This window comes from Macaca fascicularis, chromosome 10 (assembly GCF_037993035.2).
Source record: "Macaca fascicularis isolate 582-1 chromosome 10, T2T-MFA8v1.1".
NCBI lineage: Eukaryota > Metazoa > Chordata > Mammalia > Primates > Cercopithecidae > Macaca > Macaca fascicularis.
The window spans coordinates 13,410,650-13,436,066 of record NC_088384.1 but is presented as its reverse complement, the minus strand read 5'-3'; the positions used below and the strand labels follow the sequence as shown (position 1 = coordinate 13,436,066).

Here is a 25,417-nt window from a genome sequence, read left to right as displayed (position 1 = left end):
GGGGTGGCAGGTGGCGGGGGCCGGGTGCCTGCCTGGGTCCTCTGACTCTTGAACAGCACTAGGCAAAGGGCTGGCCACACACCAGGTGCTCAATCCGTGGGTGGGAAAACACTGAAGGAACACACGGGTCATGTCAGCTCCCATCTGAGCCTCTGGACATCCAAGGCAGCCTCCCAGCAAATATCCCCGCAAATGTTCCCTCTGACCCCAGCTCACTCCAGCCTCTTCCCTCAGTTAGTAGCGAGTGGAAAAGGGCTTGATCCCATCCCCTCACACCCCATCAGCACTGGTTGCCCAGCACCCACAGGGCACCAGATGCTGCCCAGCACCCACAGGGCACTAGATGCCTCAGCACTGGTTCAGGTGAATTGCCACTTTTTTTTTTTTCTGAGACGGAGTTTCGCTCTTGTTACCCAAGTTGGAGTGCAATGGCACGATCCTGGCTCAGTGCAACCTCTGCCTCCCGGGTTCAAGCAATTCTCCTGCCTCAGCCTCCAGAGTAGCTGGGATTACAGGCTCGCGCCACCATGCCTGGCTAATTTTTTGTATTTTTAGTAGAAACAGAGTTTCACCATGTTAACCAGGCTGGTCTTGAACTCTTGACCTCAGGTGATCCACCCACCTCCACCTCCCAAAGTGCTGGGATTACAGGTGTGAGCCACTGCACCCGGCCGAATTGCTACATTTAACCCTCCAAACACCTGTAAGAAAAGGTCCAGGCCTCTCCACATTACACAGGAAACTGGGACACAGGTTACACAATCTGCCAGGATCTGAACCCAATTAGCCGGAATCCGGAGCATCAGGCTCTTAATCTTCAAACTGCCTTCAGGAGAAAGCTAAAAGAAAGTGGCTGAGCGAGGCTTGCTCTACAGGCTCTTGGATTCCAAAAGGCTTGTCTCAAATGCACTGCTGCTCACGTGAGCCAGAGCAAAGTGTCCTCTCACAAAAGGAAAAAGCATCTCTTTCATTCACTCAGCTTGGCTGCACCACAGCTGGGAGCAAACTGCCCCAAAACTGTCACTGGAGCTCCCAAGCACATGAGACAGGGGTGACTTTAAGAGATCTTTGGGCTGGTGGCACGGTACAGTGTGGCCCATGTTATGACTCACTCCACAAATATTTACTGAGATGGATTGTGGCAGGCATTGTTCTAACCGCTGAGGATACAACCGTAAACAAAACAGACTGGTCTGGCACAGTAGTTCACTCCTATAATCCCAGCACTTTAGGAGGCTGAGGAAGGAGGATCACTTAAGCTCAAGACTTTGAGACCAGTCTGGGTAATAGAGCGAGACCTCATCTCTACAAAAATTTAAAAATTACCCAGGCATGGTGTCTCTCATGCCTGTAAGTCCCAGCTACTAAGGTGGCCGAGGTGGGAGGACTGCTTAAGTCCAGGAGGTCGAGGCTACAGTGAGCTGTGATTGTGTCACTGCAATCCAGCCTGGGCGACAGCGAGACCCTGTCTTAAAACAGAACACGGCCGGGTGTAGTGGCTCACATCTGTAATCCCAGAAGTTTGGGAGGCTGAGGAGGGTGGATCACTTGAGGTCAGGAGTTCAAGACCAGCCTGGCCAACATAGTGAAACCCCATCTCTACCAAAAAACACAAAAATTAGCTGGGTGTGGTGGCGTGCGCCTGTAATTCCAGCTTCCTGGGAGATTGAGGTGGGAGAATCACTTGAACCCAGGAGGCAGAGGCTGCAGTGAGCCGAGATCACACCACTGCACTCCAGCCTGGGTGACAGAGTGAGACTCTGTCTCAAAACCAAAACAAACAATCAATCAAAAACCCCCCACAAAATCCCTGACATCCTGGAACTTATATTTTAGACAGAGCTACTAATAATAAAGAAGATTAACAGGTAAAATATATACAAAGGTTTTAGATGCCAATTAACTATTGAAGAGAAAAAACAGAGAATGGCGATAGAAGTGCTGAGGTGGAGAGTGAAATTTTAGATAGGGCGAGGAGGGAAGTCTTCACCAAGAAATTGATCTTAAATCAATACCTCATGGAGAGAGATGAAAGTCATATGAATATCTAGGCAAAGAGAGCACATGCAAAAGGCCTAGGGCTGGAACATGTTTAGCAAGTTCCAGGAAAAGCAAGGAAGCCAGTGAGATCAGAGAAGCAACAGGGGGCCAGGCATGTGCCATGAGAGGAGAGGCCACTGAAAGAGACAACATTTTTTAACAAGATTGCTCTGGCTGGGTGTGGGGTAAGAAACAGAGAGGCATCAAGGATAATCTCACAGCTTTGACCTGAGCAACTGAATGAATAATACTCCCATTTCCTAAGATGAGAAAGACAGTGGGAGGGACAGGTTTTGGTGAAGGGTAGGGTCAGGGATGGAGAGCAGAACTAACAGGAGCTCAATTCTAAACTCCAAGTTTGAGGCCTGGCACGGTGGCTCACTCCTGTAATCCCAGGACTTTGGGAGCCCAAGGCAGGCGGATCACTTAAGGTCAGGAGTTCGAGACCAGCCTGCCAACATGGTGAAACCCTGTCTCTACAAAAATACAAAAATTAGTTGGGCATGATGACGGCGCATGCTTGTAATCCCATCTACTCAGGAGGCTGAGGCAGGAGAATCAGCAGGTGGGAGTTGCAGTGAGCCGAGATCGCGCCATTGCATTCCAGCCTGGGTGACAGAGTGAGATTTTGTCTCAAAAAATTAAAAAATAATAAAAATAAATAAATACTTCAAGTTTGAAAAGCCTAAGTTTGAGGTGCTGAGTAAGCAACTAGATATTTGAGTCTGTCATTCCACGGAAAGGTCTGGACTGGACTGGGGATATAAATTTGCGGGTTGACAGAATAGAGATGGCACTTAAAGAAATAAGACTGGATGAGATCACCATCCGAAAATGAGAAGAGACATTTAAGACATGACCCTATCAAAATCCACTGTGAAAGACACAGAACATATTCTCCCAGGGAGCCACCCTCTACAAAGTGAAGCTTGTAACACACTCTTCACTACGGCCCCTTACCTGTTGCCTACCTACTTCCCCCAACACACACCCAACAGATGTGTGCAGACACACACACATACACACACACAGAGTATTTAAATTTCTCCTTTCTGTATCTCTTAGTGATGTCAATCTGCTGAGTAAGAGGGGAACTCCCTTCGGGGGAGTCTGTCATGTAACAAGAAAGTAACCCATGGAAGGGAGAAAAAGTGTCCTAAGCACTGAGACAACAGTGGCAAAAACCTTACACATCAGGGCAACCACACAGGCTCTGGTGTCAGATTCCAGCTTCAACCTCATCAGTGTGATCTCAAGCAACTCATTCGCCCTCTTTTTCTCATGTGAAGTGAGAATACCATTGGCTACACCAAGGGTAGCCTAGAACATCAGACAGTTCATAAATATTTGTTAGATAAACGATGACTGAATGAACGGTGAAGAGAACATACACAGAAGAGCCTGACTCACAAGGGGTGATCAACAAACATTGCCAAATGATACAATGAAAGACAAGGGACCTTCTGCTCATCCTTCTCTCCTCGTCTTCTCATTCTACCCTTTTCCCTTTCCATTCCTTTCAACCCTGCCTACAACCCAACAGTAAAGTCATGTATTTGTACAGGGCCATACTGGTTATAAAGCTTTACCTTCTACATTTTCTCATTCAAATTTTGAAACTAATGGCAGCCTTATGAGGGCAGGAAGTACAATCCCCCGTCACAGATGAGGAAATTGAGACTTGGACAGGCTAAACTCCAGGCAGAGACTGTAACAAAAACAATGCATTCAAAAACAATGCATTCGGCCCAAGGGTGGAGCCTCAACGTTGCCAAACCAAACCTGCCTGACATCCTGTTGGGCGGGTAAGAGGCAGGTGAGGGAAAGACCCAGAAGCTAGGGGGAGGTATATGTTGGCGTCATGTGGGTAGCCCATTAAAAATATGGCCACAGGTCCCCTTGCCCTGTGCCCTCCCTGTCCCACACCCACGGGCTTGCTCCTGGTCCAGTCCCATGATCACCCGGGTCACATGCTCCCTGTCACCAGCTTCCAAGTCATCTGTGGGAGCAGGAGGTGGACACAGGATTGGGGGTGGGAGACTCTGGGGTGGCCAGGCTGAGGGGAAGGAGGGAGCATGTCGGGGGCAGGTCTGCAGGCACGCGAGAGAGGAAAGGCAGGGAGGAAAGGCAGGAGAAGCAGGGAGTGAGAAATGGGTAGATGCACCACGAAAGGTGGAAAAGGAGGTGAAGCGGGGAATCAAGTGAACTGGGGAGCACTTAGAGGAGCACACAAAGGAAAATGAGGACGACCAATGGGGCCTAAAGAGGCACTGAGAGTCAGGGAAAGAGGAGAGATGGAATGACTCGGGAAGTTAGGAATATCGAGGGAGACACACGGAGGAGACTGGAGTACAGGGAAGGAACTCAGGGTCGAAGCTGGGGTCCCTGGAGTCCACAAGTTCGAGATGAGACACGGGCGGTCTCGGGATGGGAGTTGGGGACGCTGGGGGATGAAAAGATGGAAGGTGGGGGCACTCAGGGAGTCACATAAGAGTCAATGTAGGACATGCCTCAGAATCGGAGACACGAGGAAGATCCACAGGGGGTCCGGCGGAGATGTAGCAGTCCGTGGCGCGGAGGAAGTTGGGGAAGGTACCCCAGGCCCCGCCCACCTGCGAGGTCACTCACCTCGGCTTACTCAGCACTTCTACTTCCTCCCACTTCCGCAAACAAACCGGCCTCGACACGTGATGGCCTGACCACGGCTCTCCACCAATCACTGGTGGCCCTGCCCCAGGCCTCCTCTAGGCTCCGCCCCCATGCCCGAGGACGGCGGGAGGCGGGGGTCCGCCATTTTTTTAACTGCCCAATGGAAGGGGCTCCCTTAGCCGAGGGAGGACGAGCTTTCGGCGGGAGCCAATCCTCGGCGGCGAGACGCGGCCATGTCTGTGCGGGGCGGAAGGTGCACGTGACGGCTCCTTGGCAGTCAAGTTGATGAGGACCAGGAGTCTCACCCTAGTCCGCTCTCCGCCTCCTAAAGCGGCCAGAACCTGGAGTCTGAAGTTACTGTTAATGATTGCTCGTAAAGATAAAAATAAAGGCAACAGAGGCATAGGGCATAACAAGGAGGAACCTGTTTTGATTTTTGCCAGGTAGCCTCAAGCCAGGGTTGGCAGATGTAGCATATAAAAAATACGGGATGTTCAGTTACATTTGAATTTCAGCTAAACGGCCAATACTTTTTTTTCCGATAGAACAGAAATTGAGCATAGCTTTTTTATTTTTCACAACTAAGGCCAAACTCCCTAGGGGAATTACCACATATGTCTTTTTTTTTTTTTTTTTTTTTTTTTTTGAGACAGAGTCTCGCTGTGTCTTCCAGGTTGGAAGTGGCACGATCTCGGCTCACTGCAACCTCAGCCTCCCGGATTCAAGCGGTTCTCTTGCCTCAGCCTCCCGCATAGCTGGGATTACAGGCGCCCGCCACTATGCCCAGCTAATTTTTTGTATTTTTAGTAGAGAAGGGGTTTCACCATGTTGCCCAGGCTGGTCTCGAACTCCTGACCTCAAGTGATCCGCCCACTTCATTCTCCCAAAGTCCTGGGATTACAGGCGTGAACCACCACCCCTGGCTCCTAAATTTTTAACGTAAGTAAAATATACTAAGTATCGTGCTAAAAATGTATGCATTGTTGTCTGGTAACACGCCCTGAGCCAGTCTCAGGAAATACCTCAGCACTTTCAGTAGGAACTTGGGCAAATGATCTCTGTGAACCTCAGACCCATCATCCAAGAAGTGGGCACAGTAATACAAGGTTGTTGTGACATCTAGAAGTAAATTAGTCCCCATTCGTGCACATAGTGGGATTTCAATAAATAGCAGTTGTTAGGGTGAATAATGCCGATAATGAGGTATGTTGCAGAGAAGCCAGGAGACTAGACTTCAGTCACACATCTGCTTCGGACTGAGCAGGTCATGTCTCCTCTCTTCAGCCCACCGGTTTGGTTGGACCTTTTCTTTCCCTAATAATCACCCAACCCTAGGTCTAGAGGAATCTGCCAGACTGCTCTCCATTTATGTGGGAAGTATAGTTGCTGGTATTATTCTTGTGAAAAAAAGTGTGTAGGCCAGGTGCAGTGGATCACACCTATAATCCCAGCAGTTCAGGAGGCTGAGGCGGGTGGATCACTTGAGGTCAGGAGTTTGAGACCAGCCTAACCAACATGGTGAAACCCCATAATTAGCTGGGTGTGCTGGCCATAGTCTGTAATCCCAGCTGCTCCGGAGGCTGAGGCAGGAGAATCGCTTGAACCCGGGAGGAAGAAGTTGCAGTGAGCCAAGATCACACCACTGTACTCCAGCCTGTCTCCAAAACAAAATAAAAGTGTGTTTCCTCCTCAGTCCTTCTAAAGATATTAGTGCCTAGGTAGGGCAGCCAATGCAAATTGCTCAAGATTTAGTTAAGAATCTTCACAGGTTAATGAAATTAACCATCTTAACTAATATCTGTACAGAGCTTCACCAGTTACAAAGTGACTTCACTTCCATCATCTCCTCCTGTCCCCATTTTACAGGTGAGGAAAGTGTTACTTAAAGTAAGATTTAAAATTTGCTTAAGAGTTTCAGCTTGACTGCGCACAGTGGCTCACGCCTGTAATCCCAACACTTTGGGAGGCCAAGGTGAGTGGATCACTTGAGCTCAAGAGTTCAAGACCAGCTTGTGCAACATGGAGAAACCTCGTCTTTACAAAAAATACAAAAATTATCCAGGTGTGGTGGTGCCTGGCTCTGTTCCCAGCTAGTGTGCAGGGGAGGCCGGGGGGTCGAGGATGTAGTGAGCCAAGATTGCTTGCACTCCAGCCTGGGCGACAGAGCGAGACCATGTCTAAAAAAAAAAAGAAAAGAAAAAAGAGTTTCAGCTTGAAGTGGAGAGAAAAGGATAAAGACTCAGAATTCCCAATGAAAATATCTTGCCCTCCACACCCCAAACAAGCAAAGTTAGAGTGATGGTTATCAAGGAGCTTGCAAAAAAGGCCATGCATTCCACCCACTGCCAAGCAATCTTTCCTGAGAAAAACCACAGGGGCAACATGCGGTGTCCCATTCTTCAACAAACACCCACCTTTGCATTCAGGATTTTGCAAAGCACATTTGGAAATGCAGACACACAGGTGAATCTGAAATGCAGAAAAGGGCCGGGCGCGGTGGCTCATGCCTATAATCCCAACACTTTGGGAGGCTGAGGCGGATGGATTACCTGAGGTCAGGAGTTCGAGACCATCCTGACCAACATGGTGAAACCCCCTCTCTACAAAAAATACAAAAAAGTTAGCCGGGCGTGGTGGCAGGCACCTGTAATTCCAGCTACTGGAGAGGCTGAGGCAGGAGAATTGCTTGAATCCAGGAGGTGGAGATTGCAGTGAACCAAGATCACACCACTGCACTCCAGCCTGGGTGACAGAGTGAGACTCCGTCTCAAAAAATAAATAGACCAGGTGCGGTGACTTACACCTGTAATCCCAACACTTTGGGAGGCCGAGACACGTGGATCACGGGGTCAGGAGATCAAGACCATCCTGGCTAACATGGTGAAACCCTGCCTCTACTAAAAATACAAAAAAATTAGCCAGGCACAGTGGCATGCGCCTGTAATCCCAGCCACTTAGGAGGCTGAGGCAGGAGAATCACTTGAACCCAGGAGGCGGAGGTTGCAGTGAGCCGAGATCGCGCCACTGCACTCCAGCCTGGGTGACGGAGCAAGACCCCGTCTAAATAAATAAATAAATAAATAAATAAATAAATAAATAAAATAGATAATAAAATTCAGAAAAGGCCAAGGGAGGCTGGATCAATTGTTGGAAACAAAGATCCACAGAAGACATTCACAAAATAGAATCTCAGTACCTGATGAAGTTAAGTATCCCTTCCCTAGGTATTTCTGGTTGAAACTATTTAATGAGTAGATAAATCAAAAGATGGAATGGAGGGGTTTATTAGATAGCACTGAATGAGCAAGTAAAGGGATGGGGCAAGTAAGCACGAGGGAGTGGGTTCTGTAGAGCTAGCGGAGCTGCTAGCAGTTAAAGTCAAAGTAACTTCTCCTGAGATGCTGCGCTAGGCTCCTCCCATGCATCAGGGAGGGCATCTGCCCTCTAAGCCCAGAGCACAGAGGGTCAGACTAGACTAGTCCCTTCCTTCAAGGAGCTACGTGGAAATCTAACTAACATGCTACGGGTGCAATGTTACACCTTTTACTTTTTTTTTTTTTTTTTTTGAAACAGTCTCGCTCTGCCCCCCAGGCTGGAGCGCAGTGGCGTGATCTCGGTTCACTGCAACCTCCACCTCCCGGGTTCTAACCAATTCTCCTGCCTCAGCCTCCCAAGTAGCTGGAATTACAGGCGTGCGCCCCCACGCCTGGCTAATTTTTGTATTTCTAGTAAAGACGGAGTTTCATCATGTTGGCCAGGCTGGTCTCAAACTCCTGACCTCAGGGGATCCACCTGCCTCGGCCTCCCAAAGTACTGGGATTACAGGTGTGAGCCACCGCCCCCAGCCGACCTCTTACTTTTTGATCCTTGCAACAGCCCTGTGATGTAGTACTGTCATCCCCACTTTGTAGTTGAAGAGAATGAGGTTCCACAAGGGAAAATTATCCCCAGAGTTGCCAATGAGAGGCAGTGCCAGTCGCCGGTGTCAATGAGAGGCAGAACCAGGATCAGCACCTGTTTCGTCTTTTCTCTCTGCAAACTCTAGGCGCACTCATTATGTGCCAGGCAATGTTCTTGGTGCTGAGGAAACTGCACTGAACAAAATAGACAAAAATCCCTGCCTTTTTGCTGCTCACATCCTGGTGGGGAAAGACACAGAATGAACTAGATAGAGAAGGAAACAGAGAGTGTGTTTTGCTAATGTCTTTGAGTGAGGTGTCATCATGTCAGCATGTTACATTCAAAGCACCTTAACTGTGGGATCTGTGCTTGTGTATTTGAATACCTTTGCACTTGCACTAGTCCCTCCATTATCTGTGTGAACTTTTTTTTTGAGACCAGGTCTGGCTCTGTCACCCAAGCTGGAGTGCAATGGGGTGATCTTGGCTGACTGCAACCTCTGCCTCCTGGGCTCAAGTGATCCTCCCATCTCAATGTCCTGAGTAGCTGGGACTACAGGTTCAGGACACTATGACTTTTTTTTTTTTGGTAGAGTCTGGTTTTCGCCATGTTGTCTAGGCTGGTCTCGAACACTTAGCCTCAAGCATTCTGCCTGCCTCAGCCTCCCAAAGTGCTGGGATTACAAGCATGAATCACCGTGCTTGGCCTGAACATTTTTTTTTTTTTTTTTTTTTTTTGAGACAGAGTCTTGCTCTGTCGCCTAGGCTGGAGTGCAGTGGCGCAATCTCAGCTCACTGCAAGCTCTGCCTCCCGGGTTGACGTCATTCTCCTGCCTCAGCCTCCTGAGTAGCTGGGACTACAGGCACCCGCCACCACACCCAGCTAATTTTTTGTATTTTTTAGTGGAGACGGGATTTCATTGTGTTAGCCAGGATGGTCTCGATCTTCTGACCTCGTGATCTGCCCACCTCGGCCTCCCAGAGTGCTGGGATTACAGGCGTGAGCCACCATGCCCAGACTCCCTGAACATTTTTATAATTAAAAAGTTGGAGGAGGCTGGGCACGGTGGCTCATGCCTGTAATCTCAGCACTTTGGGAGGCTGAGGCAGGTGGATCACTTGAGGTCAGGAGTTCAAGACCAGCCTGGCCAACATGGTGAAACCCCATCTCTACTAAAAATATAAAAATTAGCTGGGCATGGCAGCTGGCACCTGTAATCCCAGCTACGTGGGAGGCTGAGGCAGGAGAATAGCTTGAACCCAGAAAGCGGAGGTTGCAATGAGCCAAGATCTTGACATTGCACTCCAGCCTGGGCGACAGAAGGAGACTCTGCCTCAAAACAAAACAAAACAAAAAGTTGGGGGAATACGTAGTGAGTTAGGGGGTGAGGAGTGCTGGGGAGTAAACACAGGAAGGAGAGACCCGGGAGCGTTGCAGTTTTAACTAGACTGGCCAGGAAAAACGTTAGAAGGAAGATAATTAAATAAAGACCTGATGGAGGCGAAGGAGTGAGCTATGTGGACAACCAGGAAAAGAGTGTTCCAGATGGAGCAAGAACAAAGGCCCTGAGGCAGAAGCCCGCCTGGCTTGTTTTAAGAGGAAAAGCAAGGAGGCTATCATAGCTTTGTATTGGAGTACAGAGAGCCCGTGTGGGTGTAGTAGGCAATAACGTTGAGGTTAAAAGGATATTGGGAGTAGAACTTGTAGGACATTGGAAACCGTTTTAAGACTTTGGCTTGGCCGGGCGCGGTGGCTCAAGCCTGTAATCCCAGCACTTTGGGAGGCCGAGACGGGCGGATCACGAGGTCAGGAGATCGAGACCATCCTGGCTAATATGGTGAAACCCCATCTCTACTAAAAATACAAAAAAAACTAGCCGGGCGAGGTGGTGGGCGCCTGTAGTCCCAGCTACTCGGGAGGCTGAGGCAGGAGAATGGCGTAAACCCGGGAAGCGGAGCTTGCAGTGAGCTGAGATCCGGCCACTGCACTCCAGCCTGGGCGACAAAGCGAGACTCCGTCTCAAAAAAAAAAAAAAAAGACTTTGGCTTTCGGCCGGGCGCGGTGGCTCAAGCGTGTAATTCCAGCACTTTGGGAGGCCGAGACGGGCGGATCACGAGGTCGGGAGATCGAGACCATCCTGGTTAACACGGTGAAACCCCGTCTCTACTAAAAAAAAAATACAAAAAACTAGCCGGGCGAGGTGGCGGGCGCCTGTAGTCCCAGCTACTCGGGAGGCTGAGGCAGGAGAATGGCGTGAACCCGGGAGGCGGAGCTTGCAGTGAGCTGAGATCCGGCCACTGCACTCCAGCCTGGGTGACAGAGCGAGACTCCGTCTCAAAAAAAAAAAAAAAAAAAAAAAAGACTTTGGCTTTCAATCTCAGGGCAATAGGGAACCATGAGAGGTTTTTGAGCAGAGGAGTGACCAGAATTAATTTACACTTTAACAGCTTATGTCTGTTCAGTGAGAATAGAGTGTAAGGGAAGGCAGAGGCTGGGGGACCAGTGAGAAGGCTATCGTAGAAATCCATAGCCAGGCAGGGTGGCTCGTGCCTGTAATCCCAGCACTTTGGGAGGCCGAGACAAGCAGATCACAAGGTCAGGAGTTCAAGACCAACCTGGCCAAGATGGTGAAAGCCCCCATCTCTACTAAAAATACAAAAATTACCCAGGCATGGTGGCAGGCACCTGTAATCCCAGCTACTCGGGAGGCTGAGGCAGAGAATTGCTTGAACCCGGGAGGCAGAGACTGCAGTGAGCTGAGATAGTGCCACAGCACTCCAGCCTGCCAGCCTGGGCAACAGAGTGAGACTTCATCTCAAAAAAAAAAAGAAAAAAGAAAAGAAAAGAAAAAGAAAGAAAAGGCCGGGCGTGGTGGCTCACGCCTGTAATCCCAGCACTTTGGGAGGCCGAGGTGGGCGGATCACAAGGTCAGGAGATCGAGACCATGGTGAAACCCCGTCTCTACTAAAAATAGAAAAAATTAGCCGGGCGCAGGGGCGGGCGCCTGTAGTCCCAGCTACTCGGGAGGCTGAGGCAGGAGAATGGCGTGAACCCGGGAGGCGGAGCTTGCAGTGAGCCGAGATTGCGCCACTGCACTCCAGCCTGGGCGACAGAGCGAGACTCCGTCTCAAAAAAAAAAAAAAAAAAAAAAAAAGAAAAAGAAAGAAAAAAGAAATCCAGCTGAGAGATAATGGTCTGACCAGCAGCACATGTAATCATCACAGCTATAGGTTCATTACAGTCCAGGTTTGTGTTACGATAAAATACGTAAGCCATTGCTAGAAGGCATTGTTAAACTCCTTCCTGTGGGAAGCTTTTGAGATTATTCTTGAGCAGGAGTGGGCAAACTACCCTGCCTGCCACCTGTTTCTGTAAACAAGTGTTATTGGAACACAGCCACACCATTTGTTTACACACGTTTCTGCTTTCTGCAGTGGGAGAGTTGAGTAATCATGACAGATACTTCATGGCCCACAAAGCCTGGAATATTTCTCTCTGGCCCTTTACAGAAAAAAAAATTTACCCACTCTGATCTTAAATTGGATGTCAAAGATTAAATAGGAGTTTGCCAGCTGGATTAGGAAAGAGAACATTCTAGGTGGAAGGAACTGTGTGAGCAAAAGTCAATACCGTGAGATTGTGTGGATTGTTTGGGGACCTGCAAGGGATTGAGTACTGCTGAAACCTGGTGTGTGAGCAGGAGGACAGTCCCCAGAGGCCATCTAGAAAGAGTCTCCCCGTAATCCCAGCACTTTGGGAGCACAAGGCAGGTGGCTCGCTTGAGCCCAGGAGTTCGAACCCAGCCTGGGCAACATAGCGAGACTCTCATCTCCACAAAAATTTTAAAAATTAGCCAGGCGTGGTGGTGCATGCCTGTAGTCCCAACTACTTCAGAAGGCTGGGACAGGAGGATTGCTTGAGCCCCAGCCTCCCAAGGGAAGGGAGGTTGTAGTGAGCTATGATTGCACTACTGCACTCTAGCCTGGGTGACTTAGTGAGACCCTGTCTCAAAATAAGAAAAAAAGGGCTGGTGCAGTGGCTCACGCCTGTAATCCCAGCACTTTGGGAGGTGAAGCAGGCAGATCACTTGAGGTCAGGAGTTCAAGACCAGCCTGGACAACATGATGAAACCCCCATATCTACTAAAGCTACAAAAAATTAGCTGGGCGTGGTGGCAGGTGCCTGTAGTCCCAGCTACTCTACTTGGGAAGCTGAGGCACTAGAATCGCCTGAACTCAGGGGCAGAGGTTACTATGAGCTGACATCACACCACTGCACTCCAGCCTGGGCGACAGAGCAAGACTCTGTCTCAAAAAATATATATAAAAGAAAAAAAAGAAAGAAAGAGTTTTGAGTGCCAGGCCAAGGAGGCAGACCTTGTCCCACAAGCAGTGTGTGCCCTGGAAGGTTGGGGCCAGGAAGCAATGTGGAAAAATCCCGCTGCTGCCATGGGAGAGGTGATGGGAGGGTGCGGAGCCCACAGGGCAGCTGTGCATGATTATGCTAATTACATGGCTTCTGACTTGGTGAGCGGGACATCAGGGCTTGTGCCCTCCACAGGAGGGAAGTGGACTCCTCAGGAGGTGACCTGAGCTGTGAGGCAGCAGCCGTGTGTGTTTCCATCCCAAGGGCAAAAGCCAGGCCTGGTCAGGAAAGGCGGGATTTCCCTACTCTGGGAGAACCTCAGCCTGGCTCAGGAGCTCACAGGACAGACTGTGGGCTGAGAAGAAGCTGGTTCTCAGGAACAGGGAACCAGGGAGCTTCACAAGGAAGCTGGCTTAAACCTGAATGTGAAGGATGGAGAGGGATGGAGAGGGATGGAGAGGGATAGAGAGGGATGGTGGGGGATGGAGAGGGATGGTGGGGGATGGAGAGGGATGGTAGGGAATGAAGAGGGATGGAGAAGGATGGTGAGGGATGAAGAGAGATGGTGAAGAACGGTGAAGGATGGTGAGGGATGGAGAGGGATGATGGGGGATGGAGAGGGATGGAGAAGATGGAGAGGGATGGTGAGGGATGGTGGGGGATGGAGAGGGATGGTGAGGGATGGTGGGGGATGGAGAGGGATGGTGGGGGATGGAGAGGGATGGTGGGGGATGGAGAGGGATAGTGGGGGATGGAGAAGGATGGTGGGGGATGGAGAAGGATGGAGAGTGATGGTGAGGGATGGAGAGGGATGGTGGGGGATGGAGAGGGATGGTGAGGGATGGAGAGGGATGGTGGGGAATGGAGAGGGATGGAGAGGGATGGTGACGGATGAAGAGGGATGGTGGGAGATGGAGAGGGATGGAGAGGGATGGTGACGGATGAAGAGGGATGGTGGGAGATGGAGAGGGATGGAGAGGGATGGTGAGGGATGGTGAGGGATGGAGAGGGATGATGAGGGATGGTGGGGGATGGAGAGGGATGGTGGGGGATGGTGGGAGATGGTGAGGGATGGTGAAGGATGGTGAAGGACGGTGAGGATTGGAGAGGCTGAGCAGGGGTATTTCAGGTAAAGATGCAGGGTGTGTGCCAAGCCTCCCAGGATGGGGGCATCTAATGTGGAGTTCTTGAGGGTCAGAGTGTGCAAGCTCTTAATCCCTTTGTCCCTTCTCTTGTGCTTCTCGTCCTCATTTCTGTTTTATCAGCCCTTAATTATGAAATACCTGCTATGTGCATGACCTTACTCTTTTTTTTTTCTTTTTTTTTTTTTTTGACTCAAAGCCTCGCTCTGTCGCCAGGCTGGAGAGCAGTGGCACAATCTCGGTTCATTGCAACCTCTTCCTCCCGGGTTCAAGAGATTCTCCTGCCTCAACCTCCAGAGTAGCTGGGACTACAGGTGCGTGCCACCACACCTGGCTAATTTTTGTATTTTTAGTAGACACGGGGTTTCACTGTGTTGGCCAGGATGGTCTCAATCCCACCTGCCTTGGCCTCCCAAGAAGTGTTGGAATTACAGGCGTGAGCCACCGCGCCTGGCTGGCCTTACTCTTAGTATGGCGGGAACACTAAAACATCTCTATTCTTGTCCTTAGGGCTCACAGTTTAATACAAGCTTGTCTCAAATATACAGATAATAGTTTATTGTGAAAAAGCACTGGAATATAAAGGCAAATATATTTTTCCATATCTTCACATATTCTATGGTCTGAATGTGTGTATCACCCCAAAATACTTTTTATTTATTTATTTTTGAGATAGAGTCTTGCTCCATCACTGAGGCCGGAGTACAGTGGCGTGATCTCGGCTCACTGAAACCTCCGCCTCCTGGGATCAAATGATTCTCCTGCCTCAGCCTCCCCGAGTAGCTGGAATTACAGGTGCCCGCAACCGTGCCCAACTACTTTTTGTATTTTTAGTAGAGATGGGGTTTCACCATGTTGGCAAGGCTGGTCTCGAACGCCTGACCTCAAGCCATCTGCTTACCTCAGCCTCCCAAAGTGCTGGGATTACAGGGGTGAGCCACTGTGCCCAGCCCCTATCTTTTTTTTTTTTTTTTTTTGAGACAGAGTCTCATTCTGTCACCCAGGTTGTAGTGCAGTGGCTCAAACATGGCTCACTGCACCCTCGATTTCCTGGGCCCAAGCAATCCTCCTGCCTCAGCCTCTCAAGTAGCTGGAACCACGGAAGAACAGCACCACACCTGGCTAATTTTTTAAAAAATTTTTGTAGAGGTGGGTCTTGCTATGTTGCCCCAGCTGGTCTTGAATTCCTGGGCTCAAGCAATCCTCCTGCCTTGGCCTCCCAAAGTCCTGATATTACAGGTGTGAGCCACCACGCCCAGCCCTGATGATCCTCTTTTATGTCCCCGGGGGTTCCTGAAATTCTACTGCAAATCACACATTCATGAGTAGGCTGAATCACTGTGCCCCTGGGATGCAATGGTAATAAAGGGGAATTGCAGTGGTCTCCAGAGAATCAATCCATGTTTGGCTACCCTGCCATAGCGTTATGCAGGGTATGAGGGCAATCAGTGATATAAACACAGTCCCCACTGTCAGGGAGCCAAAGGACCTTGTAGGATCGAGGTCCCCAACCTTTTTGGCACCAGGGACTGGTTTTGTGGAAGACAATTTTTCCACGGAGCTGGGGGATGGTTTGGGAATGATTCAAGTCCATTACGTTGATTGTGCACTTTACTTCTATTATTATTACATTGTAATACATAATGAAATAATTATACAACTCATCACAACACAGAATCAGTGGGAGCCCTGAGCTGGTTTTCCTGCAACTAGATGGTCCTATCTGGGGATGATGGGAAACAGTGACAGATCATCAGGCAGACAGATCATCAAATTCTCATAAGGAATGCAAAACCTAGATCCTTTGCATGTGAAGTCACAATAGGGTTTGAGCTCTTATGAGAATCTAATGCCGCCACTGATCTGACAGAAAGTGAAGCTCAGGTGGCAATGTGAGCCAGCAATGGGCAGCGGCTGTAAATATCGATGAAGCTTACTGGCTCACCCACCCGCCACTCACCTCCTGCCATGCAGCCCAATTCCTAATACGCCATCGACCCAGACCCAGGGGTTGGGGATCCCTGTTCTAAGAAACTAATGATACCCTCTTCCTTCCTCCGTTTCCCGCCACAGCCTGACCCTCTTGCTTGAGCCTAGGACAAGGCCTAGTGGAACAAGGACAACTCCTCCCTTCATCCCATTAACATTCATCATGCTCCTAGCATAGGCACGGTGGCCTAGGCAGGGCACAGTGGCTCACGCCTGTAATCGCAGTACTTTGGGAAGCTGAGGTGGGCAAATCATTGAGGCCAGGAGTTCGAGGCCAGCCTAGCCAACAGGGTAAAACCCCATCTCTAGTAAAATACAAAATACAAAAAAAAAAAAAAAAATTAGCCAGGCGTGGTGATGCACACCTGTAATCCCACCTACTTGGGAGGCTGAGACATGAGAGTCGCGTGATAGCCAGGCGTGGTGGCGCATGCCTATAATCCAAGCTACCTGGGAGGCTGATGCAAGAGAATCGCTTGAACCCAGGAGGTGGAGATTGCAGTGAGCCGAGATCAGGCCACTGCACTCCAGCCTGGGCAACAAGAGTGAAACTCTGTCTCAAAAAAAAAAAAAAAAAAAAAAGAAAGGAAAGAGAGTCGTGTGAACTCGGGAGGCAGAGGTTGCTGTGAGCTGAGATCACGCCACTGCACTCCAGCCTGGGTGACAGTGCAGGACTCTGTCTCCAAAAAAAAAAAAAAAAAAAAAAAAGAGAAGAAAGAAAAACATTGATCATGCTTCTGCTATATGCATGGCCCAGGCTAAGCTCTGGAGAAACAAAAATGAAAAGATGTAATCCTGGTCCTCAAAAAGCATGTGGTTTAAGAGAAGACAGCCATGAAGACAGAGAACACCGACTCAGAGAGGAAAGTGCTATCATGAGGGATACACTGGTAAGTTTCCTACCTTGAACACAGGAACCTGAGTCAGCCTGGGGATGATCTGGGAAGCCTGCTGAACAAAGTCACATCTGAGCTGGGGACTGAAGCACAAGAGGGGTAGGGAGTTCCAGGGAGAAGTACTGGCAAGACTGAAAGCACGAGGCAGTAGATGGGCATGAGAACAGAGTTCACTGTGGCTGCAGCCGCGAGGAGGTGGCGAAAGCAGGCAGAGGCCAGACCGAGGAGGCTTATGGAAAGAGCTTACACTTTGTCCTGACAGCACTGGGGAGCCGTGGAAGGGTTGTGAGCAGAGCAGTAGGCTGGCCAAGTTTAGGTTTTAGAAAGCTCTCTCTATCCTCTGCATGGAGGCTGGAGGCAGGGAGACCAGGCGGAAGGCTGCTGCAATTGTCCTGGAGCCAGATGCTGTGGCTTGAACGGAGGCCATGGCTGAGGGAAGAGAGAGGCTAGAGAGAAGTTAAGGAGATGAGATCACTGAAGCCTGGTGACTTGTTCACTGTGGGAGGGAGAGAGAGGGTGAGGTGAGCATGATGGCCTGGTTTCTCTCCAGGATGACTGGGGAGGAGACGGCATCATCAACCTTTTGGAGAAATTAGGTGGGGAGGGTGGTGCTGAGCCCCACTGAGACAGTGTGGAGTTAGACATGCCAGGGAAGGGCATGGGAAAATCCATGTCATACATGCAGTTGCTTAAACAGATCTGTTCCATGAGAGACAGCTGGGAGCCCAAAATAGAGATTTGGGAGTCCTCAGCATCAGGTGGCACCTAAAATCTTGAGGCAGGGATAAGGTTCCCCAGCGATAAGAAAAGAGGGCAAAGGCCAAAGCTCTGAGCCTCGCTAAGAATTAAGAGGCCAAGATGGAGGGCCAGAGATGAAAACTGAAAAGATAGGAGGGAAATCCAAGCTTTAGAAGGCAAGGGGAGGTAGGCACGTGGCTGCATGCCTGTAATCCCAGCTATTTGGGAGGCTGAGACAGCAGGATGGCTTGAGCCCAGGAGTTCAAGGTTACAGTGAGCTATGATGGTGCCACTGTACTCCAGCCTGGACAACAGAGAGAGACCCTGTCTCAAAACAAATACAAAAACAAAAACACCAAGAAGAAAACAGTATTTCCAAAAAGAGGGGGAAAATAGTCCTGGCACAGTGGCTCATGCCTGTAATCCCAGCACTTTGGGAGGCCAAGGTGGGTGGATCACCTGAGGTCAGGAGTTCGAGACCAGCCTGTCCAAATGGCGAAACCCTGTCTCTACTAAAAATACAAAAATGCCAGGTGCAGTGGTTCACACCTGTAATCCCAGCACTTTGGGAGGCCGAGGCAGGCAGATCATGAGGTCAGGAGATCGAGACCATTCTGGCTAACACAGTGAAACCCTGTCTCTACTAAAAATACAAAAAATTAGCCAGGCGTGGTGGTGGGCACCTGTAGTCCCAGCTACTCGGGAAGCTGAGGCAGGAGAATGGCATGAACCCCGGGAGGCTGAGCTTGCCAAGATCGTGCCACTACACTCCACCCTGGGCAACAGAGCAAGACTCTGTCTGGAAAAAAGAAAAATTATCTGGTCGTGGTGGTGGGCGCCTATAATTCCAGCTATTCAGGAGGCTGAGGCAGAAGAATCGCTTGAACACAGGACACAGAGATTGTAGTGAGCCGAGATGGTGCCACTGCACTCCACCCTGATGACAAAGCAAGACTCCATTTCAAAAAAAAAGAGAAAAATTAAAAGGAAGGGAGATTGCAACACCATTGCATGCTGTCAAAGGTCAAGACAGATTAGGGCTAAAATTGGACCTGGATTTAGTAACAAAGAGGTCACTGGGACCCTGGCCAGATTCCCTTTAGAGGTTTCTTGAGGGCAGCCCTCAGCCTGTGAGGGATTGGGAATGAGGGGCAGTGAGAACCCAGAGGCAGTGAGTGGGGATGACTTGAGGTTTGCCCATAAAGGGAAGAAAAAACAAGGGCGGGTGTTAGGGTGAGGGTGGGGTTCAGGGGTGGCTGCTAAAGATGGCAGCCACTTGGAGATATTTCAGTCCCATCCCCAGTGAGGTGGCAGGTGTCTGTAGCCCCAGCTAGTTGGGAGGCTGAGGCAGGAGAATCACTTGAACCCAGGAGGCAGAGGTTGCAGTGAGCTGAGATCTTGCCACTGCACTCAGCCTGGGCAACGGAAAGAGACTGTCTCAAAAAAAAAAAAAAAAAAAAAAAAAAATTCCAGACAACCCCAGTACCCACTGTTATTATTGTTTTTGTTTGTTTGTTTTGTTTTGTTTTGTTTTGAGATGGAGTCTCACCCTGTCACCCAGGCTGGAATGCAATGGCGCGATCTTGGCTCACCGCAACCTCCGCCTCCAGGTTTCAAATGATTCTCCTGCCTCAGCCTCCCTAGTAGCTGGGATTACAGGCGCATGCCACCACACCAGGCTGATTTTTGTATCTTTAGTAGAGATGGGGTTTCACCATGTTGGTCAGGCTGGTCTTGAACTCCTGACCTTGTGATCCACCCACCTCGGCCTCCCAAAGTGCTGGGATTACAGGCGTGAGCCACTGCGCCCGGCTATTATTGTTTGTGAATCACATTGATGTGCCTAAGAGCTGTCATCTCACAAAATTCTATGAAGTATCTGTATCACCCTCACTTTATAGATAAGGAAACCGAGGCTAGGAGGGCTGAAGCCATTTGCTTCAGAGGGAGGGGATAGGGACTGGGGTGTGGGCATGGGGATTCTGGAAGGAGGAGAGGTGGGTTTGGGGCAAGACAAAGGACAGCCTCTGAGGGGACAGTGAGGGAGAGGGAAGGGCAGGTGCAGAGGGTGGAGGCAGTGCCTATCACACGGCCTCTGCTTCTTCTGGAAGTGGCAGGAGAGTGGGTTCAATGGAGATGAGGATGAAGGCCTGGGGATGAAGGAGAGAGGCGAGTACTCCAGGGATTCATGGAAGCTCTGAGGATCTGGCTATGGCTGGTGAAGATGACCTTGTCGTGACTGCAGCTGTCGTTGCGGTGGCGGTTGTGGTCGCGATGCTGGTTTCTCTCCAGAAGCCAGAGCAGCTGGCGTGCAGCAGTGAGGTGGATGGAGCAGCAGTGCCCCAGTGATGGTTTTATAGACTTGGCACAAAAGGACTCAGACCAGGGCTGGCACATCTCCAGGTATATTGAAGCTGCTGGGGGTGGGGAGGGGGGAGGTTTTAGAGGGAAAATGATGGAGGGCTGGGGAAAAATGGAATATGTGCAGTACTGTTTCAGCTTCCTAAAATATCAGTTTGCAAACATAAAAATGTATTCTCTAAAATAGGCAAAGCACACGAACAAAAGAAGAAAAAACCCAACTGGTTAACAAGCAAACGGGAATGTGTTCAAGCTCATTCCTATTCACAGAAATGCAAATTTAAATACTATAACGTCATTTGCCTAGGAAATTAGCAGAGCTTAGACAATGAAAACTCCCAGTGCTGGTGAAGTGGAGAAAGGTTCATACTCACATGTGGGTGGGAAGGGCCCTTAGCAAATGGCTTCAGCCCACTTAGCCTCAGTTTCCTCATCTATAAAGTGGGGGTGATACAGATACTTCATAGAATTTTGTGAGATGACAGCTCTTAGGCACATAAATGTGATTCATAAACAATAATACACCTGTAGTCCCAGCTACTCGGGAGGCTGAGGCAGGAGAATGGCGGGAACCCGGGAGGTGGAGCTTGCAGTGAGCTGAGATCGCACCACTGCACTCCAGCCTGGACGACAGAGCAAGACTCCATCTCCAAAATAAAACAAAACAAAAAAATAATAACAGTAGGTGCTGGGGTTGTTTGGAATTTTTTTTTTTTTTTTTTTTTTTTTTTTGAGACAGTCTTGCTCTGTTGCCCAGGCTGGAGTGCAGTGGCAAGATCTCAGCTCGCTGCAACCTCCGCCTCCTGGGTTCAAGCGACTCTCCTGCCTCAACCTCCTGAGTAGCTGGGGCAACAGGCGCCTGCCACCACACTGGGCTAATTGTTGTATTTTTAGTAGAAACGAGGGTTTCACCATGTTGGCCAGGCTGGTCTCGAACTCCTGGCCTCAAGTGATCTGCTTTGGCCTCCCAACATGCTGGGATCACAGGCGTGAGCCACTGTGCCCGGCCCGGTTGTTTGGGTTTACTCAAACCGTTTTTCTCTCTGCTGAACAATCACATCTCCAGTCCAGACTCAGGACCCTTGTATTTGCAGACAGTGGCCCTGGTCAGAGACTCCCTCCACCACACCCTGCCTGGTTTGCCTTAGGATTGATAAAGTAGAGGGAAACGAAGAGGAAGAAGAGGGGGAGGAGGGCACAAGCGTCCTCCAGGATCCCACCCAGGGGTGCCCACGTGCAGAAATGGCATGTGTTCTAATTATGGTCAGACTCTGAAGTGGCCCACGTGAAATATCGACTCTCTCCATAAAAAACCCAGCAAGTCATTCTGCCGGGGGCAACAGGAGAAAGCACAGCCCTCGAGTCAGACCAGCCTGAGTTCAAGTCCTTCTCTGCCAGGGACTAACTGTGCAATACTGGGCAAGGTTCCTCACCTGTCACGGTCTCGACTTCCTCATCTGCAACGTGGCCATGATAACACCTAAGTGCTAAGACGTGGAGAAGATTGAGGGCGACCTGATACACAGGAGCGCCACACCTGGTACCCAGGGCGTGCTCCCTGGGCATTCGGGGAACTGATCACTCTGTCCATTACCTCTGCTTTTGACACCAGGGACCGTTTCGTAGAAGACAACTTTTCCACAGATGGGGGATGGGGGGTGGGGGTGGAGAGTGTCCGGGAGTGTGCGTGGGGGATGGTTTCGGGATGAAACTGTTCCAGTGGCCGGGTGCGGTGGCTCTCGCCTGTAATCCTAGCACTTTGGGAGGCTGAGCGGGGTGGATCACCTGAGGTACGGAGTTTGAGACCAGCCTGGTCAACATGGCGAAACCCCGACTCTACTAAAAATACAAAAATTAGATAGGCATGGTGGTGCCTGCCTGTAATCCCAGCTACTCGGAGGAGGATGAGGCCTGAGAATCAGTTGAACCCAAGAGGCGGAGGTTGCAGTGAGCCAAGATGGCGCCACTGCACTCCAGCCTGGGGGATAGAGCGAGACTCTCCAAAAAAAAAAAAAAAAGAAACTGTTCCACCTCAGGTCATCAGGCATACCAGGCAGTAGTTAAATTCTCATAAGGAGCGCACAACCTGGATCCTTCACACGGGCAGTTCACAATAGGGTTCGCGCTCCTAGCTGAGACTCTAATGCCACTGCTGATTCGACAGGAGGCGGAGCTCACGCTGTAATGCTCACTCAGCCCGCTGGTTCCTAACAGGCCACGAACAGACCGGCGCCGATCCTCGGCCTGCGGTGTGGGGACCCCTGCTCTAGAGGACTCCTGTCTCTAACTTGATATTATTGACCTGTTATTACATACTAAGCGCTGTGCCAGAGGCTTGTAAGTGCAAACACATTACCTTGTTTCACAGCCTAAGAGGAGGCACTATTAGTAAGCCCGGTTTATAGATGGTGGAGATGAGGTCAGCTGGTGAGGCGTGGGGCCAGGATCTGAACCCGACAGGCTGACTTGAGAGTCCCTACTTTCTTTTTTTTTTTTTTTTTTTTTTTTGAGACGGAGTCTCGCTCTGTCGCCCAGGCTGGAGTGCAGTGGCCGGATCTCAGCTCATTGCAAGCTCCGCCTCCTGGGTTTACGCCATTCTCCTGCCTCAGCCTCCCGAGTAGCTGGGACTACAGGCGCCCGCCACCTCGCCCGGCTAGTTTTTTGTATTTTTTTAGTAGAGACGGGGTTTCACCGTGTTCGCCAGGATGGTCTCGATCTCCTGACCTCGTGATCCGCCCGTCTCGGCCTCCCAAAGTGCTGGGATTACAGGCTTGAGCCACCGCGCCCGGCCGAGAGTCCCTACTTTCAAAAAACAATTTTTTAAAAAAATTTTTATTTATTTATTTATTTTGAGACAGAGTCTTGCTCTGTTGCCCAGGCTGGAGTGCAGTAGTGTGATCTTGGCTCACTGCAACCTCTGCCTCCCAGGTTCAAGCAATTATCCTGCCTCAGCCTCCTGAGTAGCTGGGATTATAGGCATGTGCCACAATGCCCCACTAAATTTTTTTTGTGTGTGTGTGTGTGTGTAGAGACAGGGTTTTGCATGTTGGCCAGGCTGGTCTCAAACTCCTGACCTCAAGTGATCTGCCTGCCTTGGCGTCCCAAAGTGCTGGGATTACAGGTGTGAGCCACTGCACCTGGCCAAATTTTCTCTTCTTATAAAGACACCGATCAGGTTGGATTAGGGCCTACTGTAAATACTTTAATTTACTTACGCCTTTTACAACTTTGTCTCCAAATACAGTCACATTCTGAGATTTTTAGGCATTAGGACTTCAAAATATACATTTTAACATTATGAAATTCCACCCATAACGCTATCTATCTACATGTATTATTTTCAGAACCATGTCAGAGTAAATTGCAAACATGAGGCCCTTTACCTCTAAATACTCCAGTGGGCCAGGTGCAGTGGCTCACACCTGTAATCCCAGCTCTTCAGGAGGCCGAGGTGGGCGGATCACCATGAGACCAGCCTGGCCAACATGGTGAAACCCCGTCTCTAGAAAAATATAAAAATTAGCCGGGCATGATGGTGGGTGCCTGTAATCCCAGCTACTCAGGAGGCTGAGGCAGGAGAATCACTTGAACCTGGGAGGCAGAGGTTGCAGTGAGCCAAGGTCGTGCCATTGCATTCCAGCCTGGGTGAGACAGCAAGACTCCGTCTCAAATAAATAAATAAATAAATACTCCAGTGTATATTTCCTAAAATCAAGGACACATTCTCTTCTACGACCACAGGACAAGCACTGAAGTCAGGAAGTTGGGCATCGATACGATACTATTATCTCATCTGCGAACTCCATGGCAATTTGCCCCTCACTGGTGATATTAACTTTGATCACTTAGCGAAGGTTGTGTCTGCCAAATTTCTCCACTGCAGAGTTATGATTTTTCCTTCCATAATTAATTATCATCTTGTGGGGAAATAAGCTGAAACTATGTAAACACTTTCTCATCAAGCTTTCATATCCATTGGTGATTCTTGCTGCAACCCATGATTACTATGGTGGCTGCCTGATGGTCATTTTCTTTCTTTCTTTTTCCTTTCTCTTTTTTTTTTTTTTTTTTTTTTTTAATAGAGATAAGATTTCACCATATTGCCCAGGCTGGTCTCGAACTCCTGGGCTCAATGATCCTCCTGCCTCAGTCTCCCAAAGTGCTGAGATTACAGGTGTAAGCCACCATGCCCGGCCTGAGCCCCCACTTTTAAGTAGGACATTGCACCATGGCCCTTGATCTTGACCAGAAAGGGAGGATAGTGAGGCACTGACCCCTTGTTCTGGCGGGCTGGGATGGGAGTAAAGGATATAGGCAGCATGGTGTCCAGAAGTGTTGTTCAGGTCCACTGGGAATTCACTCACTAGTTGAGCACCTACAATGTTCCAGGCGTGGCCCCAGCTCCTGAGAAACTAATAAAAAAGGGAGTAGATTGGGAGGCGAAGGCTTGAGGCCAAGGGTTCAAGATCAACCTGTGCAATATGGTGAGACCCCCATCTCTGCAAAAAATAGAAAAATTATCCAGGCACAGTGATGCACACTCGTAGTCCCAACTACTCGGGAGGCTAAGGTGAGAGGATCGCTTGAGCCCAGAAGTTCAAGGCTGCAGTGAGCTATGATCATGCCACTGCACTCCAGCCTGGGCAACAGGGCAAGACCCTGTTTTGTTTTGTTTTTATTCTTAAATGGGGTGGGGAGTAGAGAAAATAGACTCCATTGTGCAGTTTCTAAAATTAAGAACTTTTGTACCCCAAAGGTTACAAAAGTTAACCTAGGTGGCTCTTTTAGCTATGCACATGGAGAGGAGTGAGCAATTGGTTTTTTGAGTGCTAGACAGAGCTGCCTCAACATTTGGTCATCTGGGAAACTAGTGGGCCAATTTGCATACCAAACCCACGGCCTGTGGGAGGGAAGGGAAAGAAGTCATAGTGTCTGGTGGACCAAGGCACAGAGGCAGGAAAGCAAGACAAGGGCACTGAAATAGAATTCGCTACATCAAGAAGAGCGGGGATCCTTGCTGGTGATCAGGGTGCCACACAGAGGTCTCCCCATTTGGAGAGGTCCTATGCCCTCCACAGTGGAGGAAGTACCATGATGTCGGCTTCACAGGAGAGACTGTGGGAGCGATGGAATTTCAGGCAGTGGGGACATCATGAGCAAAGGAAAGCGCGGGATGAACAGCAACACCCACCCCCTATGTGGCCTCTGAAGCCATCTCTTTTGGGTGGGGCTTCCCACCACGGCACACAGCCCTCATGTTTATGTGGCCCTCCTCCCCTGCGATGTACCCTGGGCCAGGAATCATTCAGACCTGGATTCCAATTCCAGTGCTGGTAC

The 25,417-nt window shown here is 49.8% G+C and overlaps 1 protein-coding gene across 19 annotated transcripts in view; it reads right to left on the bottom strand.

The window, feature by feature from the left end:
* The window catches only part of PLA2G6 (phospholipase A2 group VI), a 96,414-nt gene that overhangs the window by 67,654 nt on the left and 3,343 nt on the right, over positions 1 to 25,417 (bottom strand). For 9 of the 19 annotated variants that reach the window (XR_012418739.1, XR_012418738.1, XR_012418740.1 and 6 more), the window contains exon 1: positions 4,551 to 4,723. The exons of 4 other annotated variants lie outside the window; for them this stretch is intronic. The gene's annotated coding sequence lies outside the window, so the exon portion shown is untranslated. Of the gene's footprint in view, positions 1 to 4,550; positions 4,724 to 25,417 lie in introns of those variants that run through there. 6 more of the 19 variants (XR_012418742.1, XM_065522125.2, XM_065522127.2 and 3 more) reach the window with 1 other exon arrangement.